Below are 17,105 nucleotides of genomic sequence, written 5' to 3'. Positions count from 1 at the left end.
TAAAATTTGTCCATAAGAATAATCAAATTAATCAAGCATGCTGTGTAAGACTTTTCTTTTTTGTGTTAAAATCCCGGGAAACCAAACAACACAATCTTCAAAAGCAAGCAAAAACCTCCCTCTCAGCAATACAATCACATATGTTCAGCCAGAAACTGTTCACAGTGGGATGACTCCAAAATAAATGTTTCTAGACATCCTTTACTGAAGCAGTTCACACTGATGTCTCTTTTGAATCTTTTTAAAGTTAACGTTTTGTTGCTTCGACTTTTTGGATGAGTTGAAAACCAACTTCTCAACTTTGTCGATGATTACATTGTTGTCTCATTGGCTTTGGTACCCTTCTCCCATCAGAGTTTAAATCCTCAACTTCTTCAAACGCCACATTATCCAGTCACTTGTGCACATCATAAAATAATTTCTCTTTTTTTTTTTTTTGAATATTCATGCAAATGTTTCTGCACAATTGTCTGCTGTTTGCTACACTATCAATTGCTAATGTCATGTTGATCATAATGTTATGTCACAGCCAACTGCTATGTTCTAGCTCCCTTAACTAAGACGTGCATGTCAGTGTCCCCAAAGGAATGTCCCTTCCCCTTAGGATCTAAGTGGACAGCAGAGTCTTGACTTAAGGTGTTGGTTCTCCTGTGCTGTGCCATCTGTTTGTGTAGTGGTTGTTTTATCTCTCTAATGTAAGATCGGGGCAATAAAGCTTCAACTTATTTGGTATCTATTTCAAGTATGGCACAGAGATGGTCCCGGGTGAAGATGCTTCTGCTGGCTAAAGTGGAGTGGGCGTCTCCTTACCATCTGCACCGCTGCCTGGGTTGGAGTTGAATCGGTATCATCAAACCCGTCACCATTTTTACAGAATAAACGTCTATGACCATGTTTTTAATATAGTTTTGCTATGTTGATAACATACCTGAGCATCTCGACTGTCTTGTTTATCAACAATGGCACACAGACTCAGTCTGAGGTGCTGACATGTCCACTCACCTCAGTATTTAACTGAGGATAAGCTAAGGCTTTTGACCAAGTTACAGTGTTTTGCAGGCTGCCCATTATGTTTTGCGGTTTTGTAAGGTTGTGGAGATGGTAACCCTTACCTGCAGGCTAAAACAGATCCTGGCAGCCAAGGTGAAGCCCAACCTGACGCCCCTCTCTCTGAGGCCCTCACTGCTCTCACACCTGGCTTATCTGCTGACATCCTTCACCATTTTCCACACACCCAAATACATTTAGAAAATATATTTACAAATTAAGCCTACAAATAACTTTTACACAATCTACAAATGCATACTGCATAACACGGATTAAACAAAATACGCTATACACTGAATAAATATCAAACAAAAGCTAGATTCAACAAAACCCTCTGCCTCCTCCCCTACTGGGTTAGCGAGGTATGTTCGGACTAAAGCCGGGGTTTTCAATGTCACGAAGGTGGCTCTCTTTTAACCTGGCTAGATCACCATGGTAACTTATGCGTCAAACTTGACCTGGTTCGGAGCAGGGTATGTTCCGAGTTTCAGCTAAAGTCTGCTATAAAAAGCACTGCCCTTTCCACCTCTTTTGAAAATGGCATCACCATTTTTAAATAATCCGGTTGACCTCGGTGCAATTATTGTGCAAGGATCTCTTCGGCGGGAGAGAGTATTCAGAGACCGGAGTGATTCGCTATCTTTCCCTAACGTCATTCTCGATGAACGCTACAGATTCTCTGCTGAGGAAATGCATCATTTATGCAAACTGCTGGAGCCGTATGTAAGTAACTTCACAAAAAGGAGCCACATACTCACAGTAGCACAAACTGTGTGCATATCATTGCGGGTTTTTTTGCCAAGGGAACCTACACGCATTCAGTTGGAGACAGAAAATCTGAGCGAGAAGACTGTGTGCTGTTCTATTTGCAAAGTTGTACTTGCTTTCACTGGACTATTGAATATACTTGTAGTGTTCCCTGCCATTTGCCCACCATGGCTATAAAAGAGGCCTTTTGTGAAATTGCGGGTTACGTACATTTATAGTTGACTATATTAAGAATCAGTATGATAAATACTTGCATGTGAAACATAATGTATAAATCGAATTCCTTCATAGGACGTGTGTGTGTGAGTGTGTATAAATATATATATATATATATATATATATATATATATATATATATATAAATATATATATATATATATAGAGAGAGAGAGAGAGAGTTATCCCTTTAAAAGCCTTAACTGGTACCTTTTCCTTCGTTTACTGTTATCATTGTGAAATTAACCTCAATGGCTTTGCAGATGACTTGTGACCACAAATTGATGGTCACAAGCGTGGAGGCCAAATGGCCTGGCTCGGTTCACGACTCCTGCATTTTCCGGGAGTCGTGAACCGGTCATTGGTTTGAGCAAGGTATGGCAAATATATACGATTAATACTATTGCATTTTTGACAGTGGCACTGATCAAGTAATCTCCTCTCTGTTTATTAACAGGGCACTATGATGGGCTTCTGCTCGGGGACAGAGGATACCCGTGTATGAGGTTCTTGATGACCCCCTATATTGACCAACAGACACCATCAGAGAGGCATTTTAATGTGGCCCTCAACAAATGCAGGGTGAGGATAGAGATGACCTTTGGGACCTTAAAGTCACATTTTAACTGTCTCTGTGGTCTGAGGGTTTCTCCTGAGCAGGTCTGCCAAATCACAACACCATGCATGATGCTCCACAACATTGCCACCATCCGAAAGGAGTGAGCCCCTCGTGCCATTGGTGGCACCTGACATCATTGACCCCGTCACCCTGGATCACCCCACTGGAGCAGCCATTAGACTGGCTATTACCACTACATTTTTACAATGTAAAAGAAAAAGATTTTATTTCCTGTGTAATTTTGATTCTTTATTCCAAATTGAATTTAATATGTTCTATGTGTATAGCATGAAGGATCTACAACTTTCATTTTGTTTGCAACTCTGTTGTACAGTGAAAACTTAAGTCGATGAGTGCAACCTTGAAAAAAAGAACACAACAATCACAGGATGTGTTTCACATTTTTATTTTGCTGATCTGCCTTTGCTGGGAAAAGAGAAAAAGAGTCATTAAGTATACAATCTCAATCATGCTGAACCAATAAAATTCTAATTACCCTTTACTGCAATACATTCTCCAGTTGCTCTATTTCCAATTTCAGCTTTTTTTACTTCCATTTTATCTTCATGTTGTCCCGCTCCAGGTTCTTCTTGTATAAAGGCCTGCACACTGTCTGCTCCAACCTGTAAAAATAGGCTAGTGTGAGTTGATAGGACATTGAAATGTTCATCAAGCATCAGATATCACTGGGATAGACTTTTCAGTCATATTGGTGTAGTGTGTTCATGATTCACCTCGTACGGCATGTTTTTGGTAAGGCTCACTTTAAAAGATGTACATGGGACTACAAGAAAATATAAAACCCTTACCCTTTGCATTCTTGAAGGCCTAGAGGTGGAGGCCACAGGCTGAGGAGAGTCTGCATATTTTCCCCTCCTGTAAAATAAACCAGCAAGTGAAGCAATTTAATTATTTTAAAGATTGGAGGTCACCTGAAGCAGTTAAACCTATGTGTGGACAGCATGTCATTGAGTATTAGGCATAACTGGGTCCACAAATTCAACATATCAAAGATAAGTCGACACTCACAGCCATCCCTGAGTGGATTGAAATTGTCTCCTCATCATTGATGTCCTGAAATAATTTCCATCCATCGTCATCTTCCGCTTATTCCTTACTAGTAAGGGTCGCGGGGGGCTGGAGGCTATCCCAGCATCTACGGGCGAGAGTGTGAGAGAGACTGTGGGAAGAAGCTGGAGTACCAGAGAGAACCCACACAGGAACAGGGAGAACATGCAGACTCACACAGAAAGATCCCGCGCCCGAGCCGGGACTCGAACCCGGAACCTTCTTGCTGTGAGGCCACAGTGCTGACCACTGCACCACCGTGCAGCCCCTGAAATAATTTATTTATTGAAATTATTTTTTAAAATTTTTTCTCCTTCTGTTTGCTCATTTCTATTATTATTATTCCCTTTTGCCTACCTCACCATTATTATGTTGTCGTCGTCGTCATCTTTCGCTTATCCGGTTGGTCCGGGTCAGGGGGCAGCAGCCTCAGCAAGGAAACCCACACTGTCCTCTCCCCAGCCACTTCCACCAGCTCTTTCAGGGGAATTCCAAGGCGTTCCCTGGCCAGCCGAGAGATATAATCCCTCCAGTGTGTCCTGGGTTGGCCCTGAGGATCCTCCTGGTCAGACATGCCTGGAAAACTTCCCAAGGGAGGCGTTCAGGAGGGATCCTCACCAGATGCCTTAACCACCTCAACTGACTCCTCTCAACATGGAGGAGCAGCAGCTCTACCCTGAGTCCTTCCTGAATGACTGAGCTTCTCACCCTATCTCTAAGGGAGAGCCCAGCCACTCTGCAGAGGAAACTCATTTCGGCCACTTGTATTCATGATCTTGTTCTTTCGGTCATGACCCAAAGCACAAAACTAAAGGTGAGTGTTGGAACAGAGATTGACCAGTAAATCGAGAGCCACAACTTTTGGCTAAGCTTTCCCTTTACCACAACGGACTGGTTTCACACCCGCATCATTGCGGATGCCGCCCCAATCTGCCTGTCCATCTCTCACTCCACCCTGCCCTCGCATGTGAACAAGAATCCCAAGATCCTTCAATTCCTCCACCTGAGGCAGGCCACATACTCCATTTCATTTCCGCATTCATTCATCAGCAGGAGAGTTTTGGCGTTTTTCGACTAGCATGGCATGTCCTTTTCCTGATGATCCCGTGGATGAAGGTGCAGCATTGTTGCGCAGAGTATTAAATATTCGTCGGGAGATGGTGATCGGACCGCGCATAGACGTTCTTGCATTTCCAGACAGTTATCTTTTTGAGCAGTACCGTTTCACATCAGTCCATCATCTATATACATAACCTCCTCCATCCTTACATTTGCAACATCACCAGTCGTAGTCATGCTCTCACGTCCCAGCAGATACTGTGTGTTGCGCTGCGTTTCTTTGCAAAAGGAAGTTTCTTGTATAATGTCGGAGATGCTGAGCACCTGAGTAAGGCAACTATGTGCAGGGCTATTAGAAACAGCTTTTAACCACCTTTGTCGTCTTCCCTGGGCATAAGCCTGTCAGAGCCATCAAGGAAAAGTTCCACAGGATTGCAGGTAAATTATGTAGAGATCTGTTAATTTTAAATGTTACTGTGGCACTGTGCTGCAACCTCGGACTGGATTAATCATTTAAATTTCTATTAGGTTTCCCCAGTGTGATCGGCTGCATTGATGGCACACATGTTCCCATCACGGCTCCCTCACACAGTGAAGCTGATTATGTGAATAGGAAGTCCATTCACAGCATAAATGTGCAGGTACATGTAGACTGACAACTGTTTCAAACTATTAAAGACTGCATCATAGTTAAACTAACATTGTCATTCTCTAAACTGTCAAGATCACATGTGATGCCACATACCTAATTACCAATGTGGAGGCCAAGTGGCCTGGGTCTGTCCATGACTCAAGGATGTTTCACAAGTCTGACCTGAGCAACAGACTGCAACGTGGTAAGTCAATTGTCTCCCTCCTTTAATACACTCTGATGTATCCACTATACATTACAGGTGAGTTTGATGGCCTTCTGCTGGGTGACAGGGGTTCCCCATGCCAACCCAGGCTGCTGATCCCTTACCCTCACCCTGAACCAGGCCCCCAACAGAACTTCAACTGGGCTCACTGCAGGACAAGAGCCCGGGTGGAGATGACCATAGGCCTGCTAAAAGCCCGTTTCCAGTGCCTACATCACCTCAGGGTGACCACTGAGGGGGCCTGTGATATTATTGTGGCATGTGTTGTTCCTCATTATATTGCCACTATGAGAGGAGAGCAACACCCTGCCCTACAAATTGAAGAGCCTGATGATGACCCCATCCACCTGCCAGCTACCCAGGACGGCAGAGCCGTCAGAGACACCATATGCCGTAATCACTTGGAATTTAATTAACAATCATCCTCCACACCACAGTCAAATAAAGGCACAATACACATTTCATTTGGTCTTCTTTACTTCCTAGAAATAAAAAAAGCTAGTTCAGTTAACATTCCAATGGTTAACATAATTCACCGATAGCCATGCACCCACCTCTAACTTGTGCTCCAGTAGTTCTATTTCCAGATCTGCTTTCCTACTCTGGCAGTCCAAGTACTGCATTTCTTTGTCACTTTTTACAATTTTTTTTCAGCAGGTGGATTCTATAAAGTTCCTTTACTGGTAACTGAGAACATGAGGATTAGACAGTTGGACATGAATCTGTTGACTGAACATCTCACTGTGTCAATGTGTGCACTGGAAGTCGAGGGATCCTCCTGCCCAGCCATGCTCTGTTAAAAAGGACAAGAATGTGTTAATACTTCAGTGTAGGCTAAATGTCACTATATTCCACCAGAATGGTAAGAAATATAAATGGGAGAAGAATCAGTAATGTATCAAGATGTTACATCTATAGGCCTTTCTGGATCCCCCACTGTAAAGGCAGCTGACAACGTTTGTTCATCCCCTTCATCCTAGATGAGTGATGTTTCAGTGTATTTAAAATAACATTTAGCAAAATCTTTGAAGAATTTACTTACAGTTACTGTATGTTGTGGCACAAGGCAAATGGCACCATCAGAATCTGAAGTTGAAATAAAGTCATGGGTGAATATATATCTCAAGCCATATTACATTTTATGAAGGCACTGGTGTCTTGGGGGTTGGGTTCTAAGGATGAAATCCCTCAGCCACTGGCCTTCCTACACTGTGGCTGAGGTCCAGCTCCTGTACCTCTGATAGAGGTGGTGGTGCTGGGCCACCACCCGTTTTACGGGCATCTGCCTTCTTTCTGTTGACTGAGTAGAAGTCTGTGTTAGTTTAAATAGGCTTAATTATTAAACAGAACATGATATCGATGAAAAGACATTTGTGTATGAAACCAGCATTTTGTTTGGGATAAAACAACTATCATACACAGTCAAACAGCCACTTAATATTTAATTTACAATGCAAAACATGGGGTACCCCATGAGATGGTCTGACCTGTTTGAATCATGTGTTTATGCTTCATTTTAAGTTGCTGCCAAGTGTGTTTCTCCCCCGCGGTATTGCATCTAAACGATATAAATTAATGCGCTACCATGTAAGCAGCTTTCCACCGTAATAATCATGATTGCAAAGGACTACATTTAAACTCATGCATTGACCCGAGCAGCAATGTTCTTCCACGCCATCTCTCTCACTTTTGCAGCTGCAGCGGTGTTGCACTTCTTTTTAAATGCGTGTTGGAAGTCTTCACATGATCGCATCAAGATTTCCAATTCCACTGATGTGAAAAACGAAGCTCTCCTCTTCTCTGTCGCCATGGTGACTCTTTGAATTGGGGCTCCATTTATGCTGGCTTTTTATAGTTGTAGTGATCGCGCTTTAGGTGGACCTACTCCGCGTTGATCAAACTGATTCAAATCCGCTGTTCTGAAACCGAAAATTCTGAGTTTTCTATCTTAGGGTAGATCAACTCGGAGATCAGGATTAAACTCAGGGTTTGATGAACCTGCTTTGTGAAACGGACCCCAGGTGAATTTACACCCAACAATTCTCCATGAACAAGCACATCCTGCAAAAGCAGCAACGAAAAACTTCCTTTTAACAGGCAGGAACGTCGAGCAGATCCAGGCTCAATGGGGACGGCCTTCTGATTTGACCGGTTGGGGGGAAAGAGAGCAGAAGAGCGGGGCAGAGACAAAGACAGATAATGGAGGGAGACAGATACACAGAAGGAAAGAGTGGGAGAGAGATAAAGAGAGCGATAAAGGGAAGAGACTGATGGACAGACGAGGATGTGCGCAGGTGGAGCTACGGGTGGCTGCTTGAGCATCTTCAGGTCTGCAGCCTCCTCCAGCAGCACCTGGGAAGCGGGGAGCCCGAAGGCTCCGGAGAAGACGAGTTAGTAATACGTATGAGTATGATTTATATATGACACATACAGGAGGACAGAGAGGAAAGAGAGGAGGAGAGAGAAGCCCAGTGCTCCATGGGAGATTCCCCGGCAGTCTAAGCCTAGAGCAGCAGATCTAAGGGCCAGCCTAAGCAGTCCTAACTACAGTATAAGCCTGATCAAAAAGGAAGGTCTTAAGTCTGCTCTTAAAGGTAGAGAGGGTGTCTGCATCCCGGACCGAAACTGGGAGATGGTTCCACAGGAGGGGAGCCTGACAGCTGAAGGCTCTGGCTCCCATTCTACTTTTAGAAACTCTAGGTACCACCAGTAACCCCGCATCCTGGGAGCGAAGGGTTCTAGCTGGATAATAGGGGACTAGGAGCTCTGTCAAATATGAAGGTGCCTTATTGTTGAGGACTTTGTATGTTACAAGGAGAATTTAAAATTCTATTCTGAATTTGACAGGGAGCCAATGCAGAGAGGTCTGTACAGGAGAGACATGGTCTCTTCTACTAGTTCTTGTCAACACGCTGGCAGGAGTGTTTTGGACCAGCTGGAGAGTCTATAGGGACCTACTGGTGCAGCCTGGTAGGAGGGAATTGCAGTAATCCAGCCTGGAAGTGACAAAGGCATGGACTAATTTTTCTGCATCTTTTTGAGACAGGATGTGTCTGATCTTAGCAATGTTGCGTAAATGAAAGAAAGCAGTCCTAGAAATTTGCTTAATGTGGGAGTGAAAGGACAGATCCTGATCGAAGAGAACTCCTAGGTTCTTTACGGTAGTGCTGGGGGCCAAGGTAATTCCTTCCAGGGTACGTATCTCAGTAGATAGGGTGTCTCTAAGATGTTTTGGGCCCAGGACAAAAACTTCAGTTTTATCAGAGTTTAATAAAAGGAAATTATGGGTCATCCAAGTTTTTATCTCATTTAGACAGGCCTCCAGTTTAGTCAGCTGATTTGTTTCATGTGGATGCATTGATAAGTACAGCTGTGTGTCGTCTGCATAGCAGTGAAAATTAATCGAGTGTTTCCTAATAATGTGACCAAGAGGAAGCAGGTATAGGGTGAAGAGGACTGGTCCAAGCACAGACCCTTGTGGAACACCGTAAGTGACCTCAGTGGTTTCAGAGTGGTTATCATTAGTGAGTACGAACTACCGATGGGACGAACAACACTGGTGCATCAGCACTGCGCCGAGCACACAAGAGTGAAACCCTGTATCGGTGCGTGTATCGCTTTAAGAAAAAAATCATGTGACCAATACAGGAAGTGTGTCGTTTGGATGTGCCGTGCCAAATTGTGTTTATAGGGAAACAAATTGTATCAACATGTTGCAGATTTGTTGGATGGAGTTTTGCGGTTGCTGTTGGATTTTGGATCTTTGCTTGCCCTCACCATGTTCCCCTGACTTCATGGATCGTTACAAGACGTTTTCCCCAGTCTGGAATGATTGTGATCTTTTGACGCCAAATAAGATAATTCTTTTTCTCCTTTGGGCATTGTTTACTGTTAGTTCTTTCATTAAATATGTTTGTACTCTTTTTTGGTAAGAGGTTTGAATTGTTTTCAGATAAATTAACTTTTTATTTTATTGTAGGTGAAGTGTCGGCTCTGTTCCACAGACCTATCTTACATTAATAAGAGCACTTCATCAGTCCTGAGGTATTATAGAGCTTGGCATGGCAATGAAGAATTGGTAGATACTCGTGTGAAAGGTATGTTGAAATTCTCACCAAAAATTTGAGTTTCCCAAAAAAGTTTATTCCACACAAAAGGCTTTGTGTGACTTTATAATATTGTTTGGAGAAAATTACAGTCCTTTAATAAGCTTTTAACAAAATATTTCCTCTTGGCTTGCAGTTCCTAACAAGCAAGCATTGGATGAGGCTGTGGTCAACATGATCATCAAAGACTGTCAGCCACTCACCATTGTTGAAAATGAGGGATTCAGGGAGCTCCTGAAGCTCATTGCACCCTCGTATGTTCTAGCAAGCAGGTAGGTATGTTGAAGAAATGTATGGTTGAATTAATTAACGAGTACTGTCATGATATATACATATTATATATGATATTATATTAGTATTGGTATATATTTGGTTATTTTAGGCCATCAAGGACTTGGTGAGCCAGAAATATGAGGAGGAAAAGGACAAAACAAAAAAGGACCTCCAGAGCATCCATGTGGATGTGCATTAATATGGAGGCATATCTTGCTGCTACTTGCCACTGTGTGGACAAAGAAAGCCATGAACTCCGTTCATCAGTCTTGGGAGTGCTGCATTTTCCGCAGAAACACACTGCAGAAAACATGGCCAAGGTAAAAAGGAGCCTCACGGAGGAGTGGGGCATTGTGGGAATGCTGCAAATACAGCAAACCATTTGTATTACCCATTCCATAAATTCAATTGTAAGAAAATCATGTGATCAAATCACAACACTAATAGAAATACGCAACAAAACACAGCAAATTGTGACATACTTTCCATCAGGCACCACGGCCAAAGAAAAGCTCACTCAAATGCAGCAACAGCTGGGAACACCATTCCATAAATTAATAAATGAGGTGCCCACACGATGGAACAGCACCTACCACATGCTGGAAAGAATGACTGAGCAGAGGGAGGCAGTCTGGGTGTCACTGGCCTCATTCAAAACTGATATCACTCCACTGTCATTGCAGAGATGCTCAGGGTGCTCACTCCTTTTTACCAAGCCACAAGAGAACTCTCTGAGGAAAAAAAAAAGAGTCTCGGGATCAAAGGTTATTCCACTGATGAAAATGATCCACATTGAGCTACAACATCAAGCCTCAACAGTGACAAAAACAGCTGCTCAACAGCTGGCTGAAAATCTGGGAAAGCGGCTAACTGAGTTTATCTGCAACATGGAATCACTCAGTGTGATGACACTGGCAACACTGTTGGACCCCAGGTTTAAAACAGTTGGCTTTGCTAGTCCACTAAAAGCAACTGAAGCCATCAAGAGACTGAAGTGGGAGTGTGCTGCTGAAATGAGGAGCCATGAGCCTGAGCCAGCAGAAGAAGAGCCTCGCTCTTCACATGGATCAGAACCCAGTTCAGGTATGAAAACACATTTCTTTGTGTTTATTTGTATAGTTCTGTGGCAGTTTGTCATGTGATCATAAACTAACGATGAACAAAGAATTATTTCTAAAATATTTTTTAGGGCACAATCTCTGGAAACCTCTTGATATGGAGGTTGAGGAGAACAAGATGACCTCGAATACGACAGCCGATTCAATAACAGAAGTCCAACGTTACCTGGCTGAAAGCAACATACCCAGAACACAGGACCCGTTACAATATTGGAAAAATAACCAAAAAAACATACCCACACCACCATCTTCATCTGTGCCCTGTGAAAGAGTTTTTTATCTAAGGCAAGGGAACTGGTATCTAAGAGGGGAAATCGCCTTGGAGCAAAGACACACAAATTTAACTCTGAATTTTATTCCAGACAAATTTGCTGTATTTTACATACCAACTCATTTTAGCATTTACACAAGTTTTTAAGCAAATTTTAAACTCTTCTCAGAATCAGAATCAGAATCAGAATCAGAATGAGTTTTATTGGCCAAGTATGTTCACAACATACAAGGAATTTGACTCCGGCAGTTGGTGTCACTCATGGAATGAGCAGAAGAAACATAAACATAACATAAACATAAATCATAGAAAATATATACACCTGTGCAAAGAAGATAATATGTACAAAATATGATCAGTGCAAAAACACAATGGGTGCAAGGTACACAATGTAGTGCAGACTTGAGTGAGTGTCCAGTTAAACATGAGTGGGTGACCACTCAACAGTGCAGCAGGTTAACAGATCAGCTGTTTAAGAGAGATGTGGCAGTGGGAAAGAAACTGTTTTTCAGTCTTGTTGTTTTTGTGCGCAGGGCTCTGTGGCTCATAAACAACTCAGCAAATGAGCAAATGAAGTTCTACAATGATGAGATCATATTTTAAGTGAAGCACTAGCGATTAGATATTATTTCACAGGCTGATGTTGGGTTTGCAACTTTTCCATCTTATTTTCATTTTGTTTACCTGCAATGATTTTAGAACTAGGGGTCACTACTGAGTGACCAACAATACAGTGCCCACAGAGTTTGTGTAGTGTGTCATTACACTCCTTGAGGTATCATCATCCCATCAATAGTACGAACTGAGATCAACCTAGTAAATATGACCTGAACCAGTTTAGTGCAGTTCCTTTAATACCAGTGACAGGTTCCAGTCTCTGTAGAAGGATATGGTGGTCAATGGGTGGTCACTAAGATCTAATCAGACCAGCACAGAGACCAGTCCCTCCTCTGGGACCAGTAGGAGGTCACTGGTACCTTTGACTAGTTCTGTTTCTGTGCTAGGATGAACCTGGAACCTGACTGAATCCTCCAATCAGCTGTTGCTGTGGAGAAGTCACACAGCTGTTTAGCAACTGCTTCCTCCAGAACCTTGGAGAGAAAAGGAAGATGTGATGTTGGTCTGTAGTTGGTAGAACTTCTGGATCCAGGCTTGTTTTTGAGGAGGGTTTAATTCCTGCTACTTTAAAGGACTGAGGGACGGAACCAGATACCAGCGAGTAACTTCAAGAGTAACCTAAGGCAATAACGCCACCCCAGAGTTTAACCCAGAGAATGGAATTTTTAAAAGAAAAAGCAAAATGTATGTAATAAAGCAATCAATTTAATATTCTTAATTCAAGACGACACAAATTCATTACACTGAGAAGGCAGGAGATGTGTTTCCAGTTCAAATGTAAAAAAGTTTATTCCATCATTATTAATACAGTTAAAATTTCCCTAAAAGGGGAATTGACCTTAATAACAAGAAAAGAAACAAGGTTTTTCCAGAGCTTGGGCCTCTGTGGTTGAAGTGAGCAGGGGGAGTGAAAGCATCAACTAAAATGGGAGCACAAGCCACTTATAAAACATTACACAAACTTGACACAAGGGCAAGTCAGAAAGGGGTGAGTGGAGTGAAGCACTACGCACAAGGGACACCATCACCAAAGAGGGGTGGGGCAGGTCACCCACGAGGCCCTCAGCACCTGGAAGTAAACAGAAAAAGAAAAGAAAATGTTTTCGGCAAAACCATATTAACAATTAAACAATGAGACTGAAAGAAAATAAGCTCTATACTGGCTGATGCACTAACTGAAGGGTGGCGTGGTGGTTCCAGGTTCAAGCCCCGGCTCAGGCACGGGGTCTGTCTATGTGGAGTGTTCTCCCTGTTCCTGTGTGGGTTCTCTCTGGTACTCCGGCTTCCTCCCACAGTCCAAAGACATGCAAATGGAGACTAGACTGATTAGAAACTCTAAACTGACCGTAGGTGTGACTGTCAGTGTGAATGGTTGTCTGTCTCTATGTGTTGGCCCTGTGATTGACTGGTGACCTGTCCAAGGTGAACCCCACCTCTCGGCCAAAAGCTGCTGGGTTAAGCTCGCCTCATATTTCAGAAAAACACTCTATTTTTGTCTAATTTTCAAAATAAAATACACCGTGTTTACGGCGGATCATAGCCTATTTCCCTCACTTAGGGTCTGAAGTACAGGTCCGAGGTTTAGATAGGCCTATAATGTTTTTTGTGACTTTGCTACTACTGTGTGGGCTAACAAAATAATAATAATAATGATAATATAGTGATTTCAGCATTCTGGGGATATATATATATATATATATAAGTTGTAGGTTCTGTGTTTGAAATATTACCATCTGTATTTAAACTTGATTTATGTTGATTATGCCTGCACCACGATGCCAAAAAAAGAAAGGATACAGAAAAGGAAGGAGAAGGAGTGGCAATTGCATATCACCGACACTGGACACATAGCTAAGTAGTTAGCTTTCTATTCATGCTTTATTTTTTAATTTGACATTCATTTCCATGTCTTGAAAGGACCAAAAAAAAATTGTGCACATGTTGCCTTTTTCTGACATTGAGCCCCAGGCCCTCTATGGTCATGTGCACGTCCCTGCTCTGCTCCCTTAATTGCCTCCCATGGAGATGAATAAAGATTTCTGAATCTGAAGTTACACTGTGATGATTTTGTGTTCCCTTTATTTTTCTGAGCAGTGAATTAGACTGCAGTAAGACATTTAACCAAACAGAAAATTAGCCTCCCAGGTGCTCGCCACGAGACAGCTATAGCCTCACCTGCCTGTCCTTTATAGTATCTTGCTTAAAAATATAGATGTATGCACACATGAATCCAAGAATGCATACATTTCCTTTTTACATTGAAATCCATGGGAAATTGAGTGCACATGTATGAATGCGCACTAGAGTACACATGGGCAGCTTAACCCCCCCCCCCCCTCACCCGGGAAAAAAAATAATAGATCGCAGGTTAAAGGCCCTTACACACAGCACATAGTATGCACAACTAGGTGCCCTGCGGCATAAATCCTGTTTATTGTGTGTGTTGTGCGGCGCAAGAGCCGATTTGCACTGCACTTATTTATTTTGATATATTCCCATATTTTTTTAAACATAATGCAGTGTGTTTCATCAGTGACCCATGCATCAATAATCAAGAATTGGCTAAAAGAAGATCTTTTGATGACACCGGACTGACAAAACTGAAAAAGTTGAATTTCCTGAACATACTCCAGACCTACAGTGTGTGCTCACGTTTCTGCCAGTTTATCTTTTGACTGTCAAATGTTTAGCTCTCACATTCTTTATCCAACTAAGTGTGGCTCTCCGACAAAAACTGTTACCCATACCTGCACACACTTTGCCTCAGTTTGTATATTTCTATTTAGTACTGCGATGTTTCACAATCAGAGTGAGCTATTCAACCCCGTGCCTACCCACAGTGGAGATCCTCAGGAGGTCTAGAGTGTGAACGAAGCATACTGATGGAGTAATTATGATGAGGGAGCCACTTTACACATTTTATAATGCTGGGCTATACTGTGTGCTTATCACTTATAATTCAGTTGCAGCGCTTTAACAAAACCAAAAGTGGGCCACAGTGTTATTGCTGCATGAGATACTGCAATTCTACAATTGTGCAATTTCATTTAGCAGACGCTTTTGTCCAAAGCAACCAACAGCATAAGCAAGAATTTAGACTGGAGGGAAAAACCTTCAAAGAATGAAAAGCGCTTCAAGTTTGATTGGCTGCAGGTGCTGCTATCTAGTGGCAGAAGAAGTGCCAGGTTTTTTTTTTTTGTCTCAATGTAATGTAACCGCAACTGACCACAACCAATAATTCAGCATCAGCAATATCTTTCAATATTCAACATTGCCTGCGCTAAGTATTCACTGAGAGCAGGATCTTAAACCTTCTGACTCATTCTACCCCTGAGGACAAAGAGGAGAAAGGTCAGATTTACTGTCAGAAAACTTTTCATTTCTTTTTTTTAAATTCCAAAATTGCAAAACTGTGAATACTGTCTACAAATTATGAGAAAGGTCAGAAGAGAATGTGAAAAGCTCAGAAATATTATGGATGTACAATAGATCTTGGGTGGTTCAGTTAGGAATACTCAAGGAAACAGACCCAGTCTGTGTTTGGATTTCTCTGTATTCTGCCTTTAATGTCAGCCTCAATACATGCAAAAAGATCGCTGAACCTTTCACACTTCCACCTGTCACCAACTTGCCCATCATTTTTGTCTGTGTATTTATCCCTCTGCATTCAAACCACAAGTTTACCTGTCGCAGGTTATTATAATGTTGAGTAAGAATTTTGCAAACTAAGTCATCTGATCATTTACTTCATCGGGACAGAGAGATCAGATCATAAAATGGGAAACACATTTGTGTCAAATGTGTGAATATGGCCAAAGGGAAGCGGACTTCAGGCAATTAAACCAATTGGTCATTGCTTTGAGGTACTGTCACAAAGATGTAACACATCTTGTTCACTATTTTAGTCTGTTCCTAAGTGTTTCCAAATGACTGAATCTTCTTCCTCCCTCTCAACATTAGTCAAAATGGAAACTGTACTTTAGAGAAAATGTGAGGAACACCCCTGGCTAGGAAAGGAAAGTTACCACACAATAAATGTCACATTAAACTGTAATGAAAAAGGAACTATGATACTTTTTCTCAGATACGCTGGTAATACCTTTTAGTATGACCACCCAACTCTGAGGGGGGTACTTAAGATATCCGTATAAAGTTTGGATGGGTGAACAATTATCTCACAATTTATCCTTATATTCCTGCGTGACTCTAGCACTGCCGGTCTCTCCACATATCAGACATAACATTGTTTTGTACATCTCAACAGACAGCCATCTTGTTTATCTGTGTCTGTTTTTGTTTTTTTTAATCTGTTTAGAACAGAAATTCTCGCCAGAATACATCTTCTCCAGGGCCTTCGGGCTCCCTGCATCCCAGATCCTAGGTGCTGCTGGAGGAGGCTACAGACGTGGGGCCTCATGTTTCAACGCAAGAAAAACTTGCGTACGCCAGGATCGGCGCTCACGTTCGGATGTATCAACGTAAAAAGTTCATCGATTCTTGCGCTGTTTCACGCCAACTCCGGAGGTGCCGTAGAAGTTGGCGGAAAGCCGATTCTTGCATTGACTGTAGTTTGGTCCGTTGGCGACACCCTGTGGCGGTGTTTGGTAACTGACATTATTTGACAACCGCACATACATCGGGAATAAAAAAAGCCATCAACACAAACACAAACACCTGTTGGCATTACTGTTACTGTTGGCATCCTTCACAATGTGGCCAACCTGCATGGCGTCCCCCAGGCCGAGCAGCATGTCCCCCCACGAGATGACCCAGAGGCTGGAGGGCTGGATGCCGATCCCAGCCGGGCAGACGTCCTCGCATGCGTGAATTTCATTTCCACAATGTGAATGGGTAAGAAGCGATTACACGATTCATGAAGCCAGATTAATTTATATTTTCCACTAAACGTTCCAGAACATTTATCAGGCAGTCCAGCCGCTCATTGATCCCCGTTACTCCCCTAATAATGTCCTCCTACGACTGCAGGACCACCTGTGTGAGGACCCTCCCACTGGATCCGTGTGGCATGCCCTGCAGGGCTGGCCCGAATGCCGTACTGGAGGATGAGCTGGCATGGCTGACGGA

At 42.6% G+C, this 17,105-nt stretch overlaps 1 pseudogene; it reads left to right on the top strand.

The window, feature by feature from the left end:
• The first annotated feature begins 4,797 nt into the window (after nt 1-4,797).
• LOC147250077 (uncharacterized) overlaps nt 4,798-17,105 on the top strand; it is an 18,021-nt pseudogene continuing 5,713 nt past the window's right edge.

This window comes from Aulostomus chinensis, chromosome 14 (genome assembly GCF_037954235.1).
Source record: "Aulostomus chinensis isolate RoL2024-O1b breed Wild chromosome 14, RoL_Achi_v1.0, whole genome shotgun sequence".
Taxonomy (NCBI): Eukaryota; Metazoa; Chordata; class Actinopteri; order Syngnathiformes; family Aulostomidae; genus Aulostomus; species Aulostomus chinensis.
The sequence above is the reverse complement of the archived record's forward strand: the minus strand, read 5'-3'. Positions and strand labels throughout refer to the sequence as shown.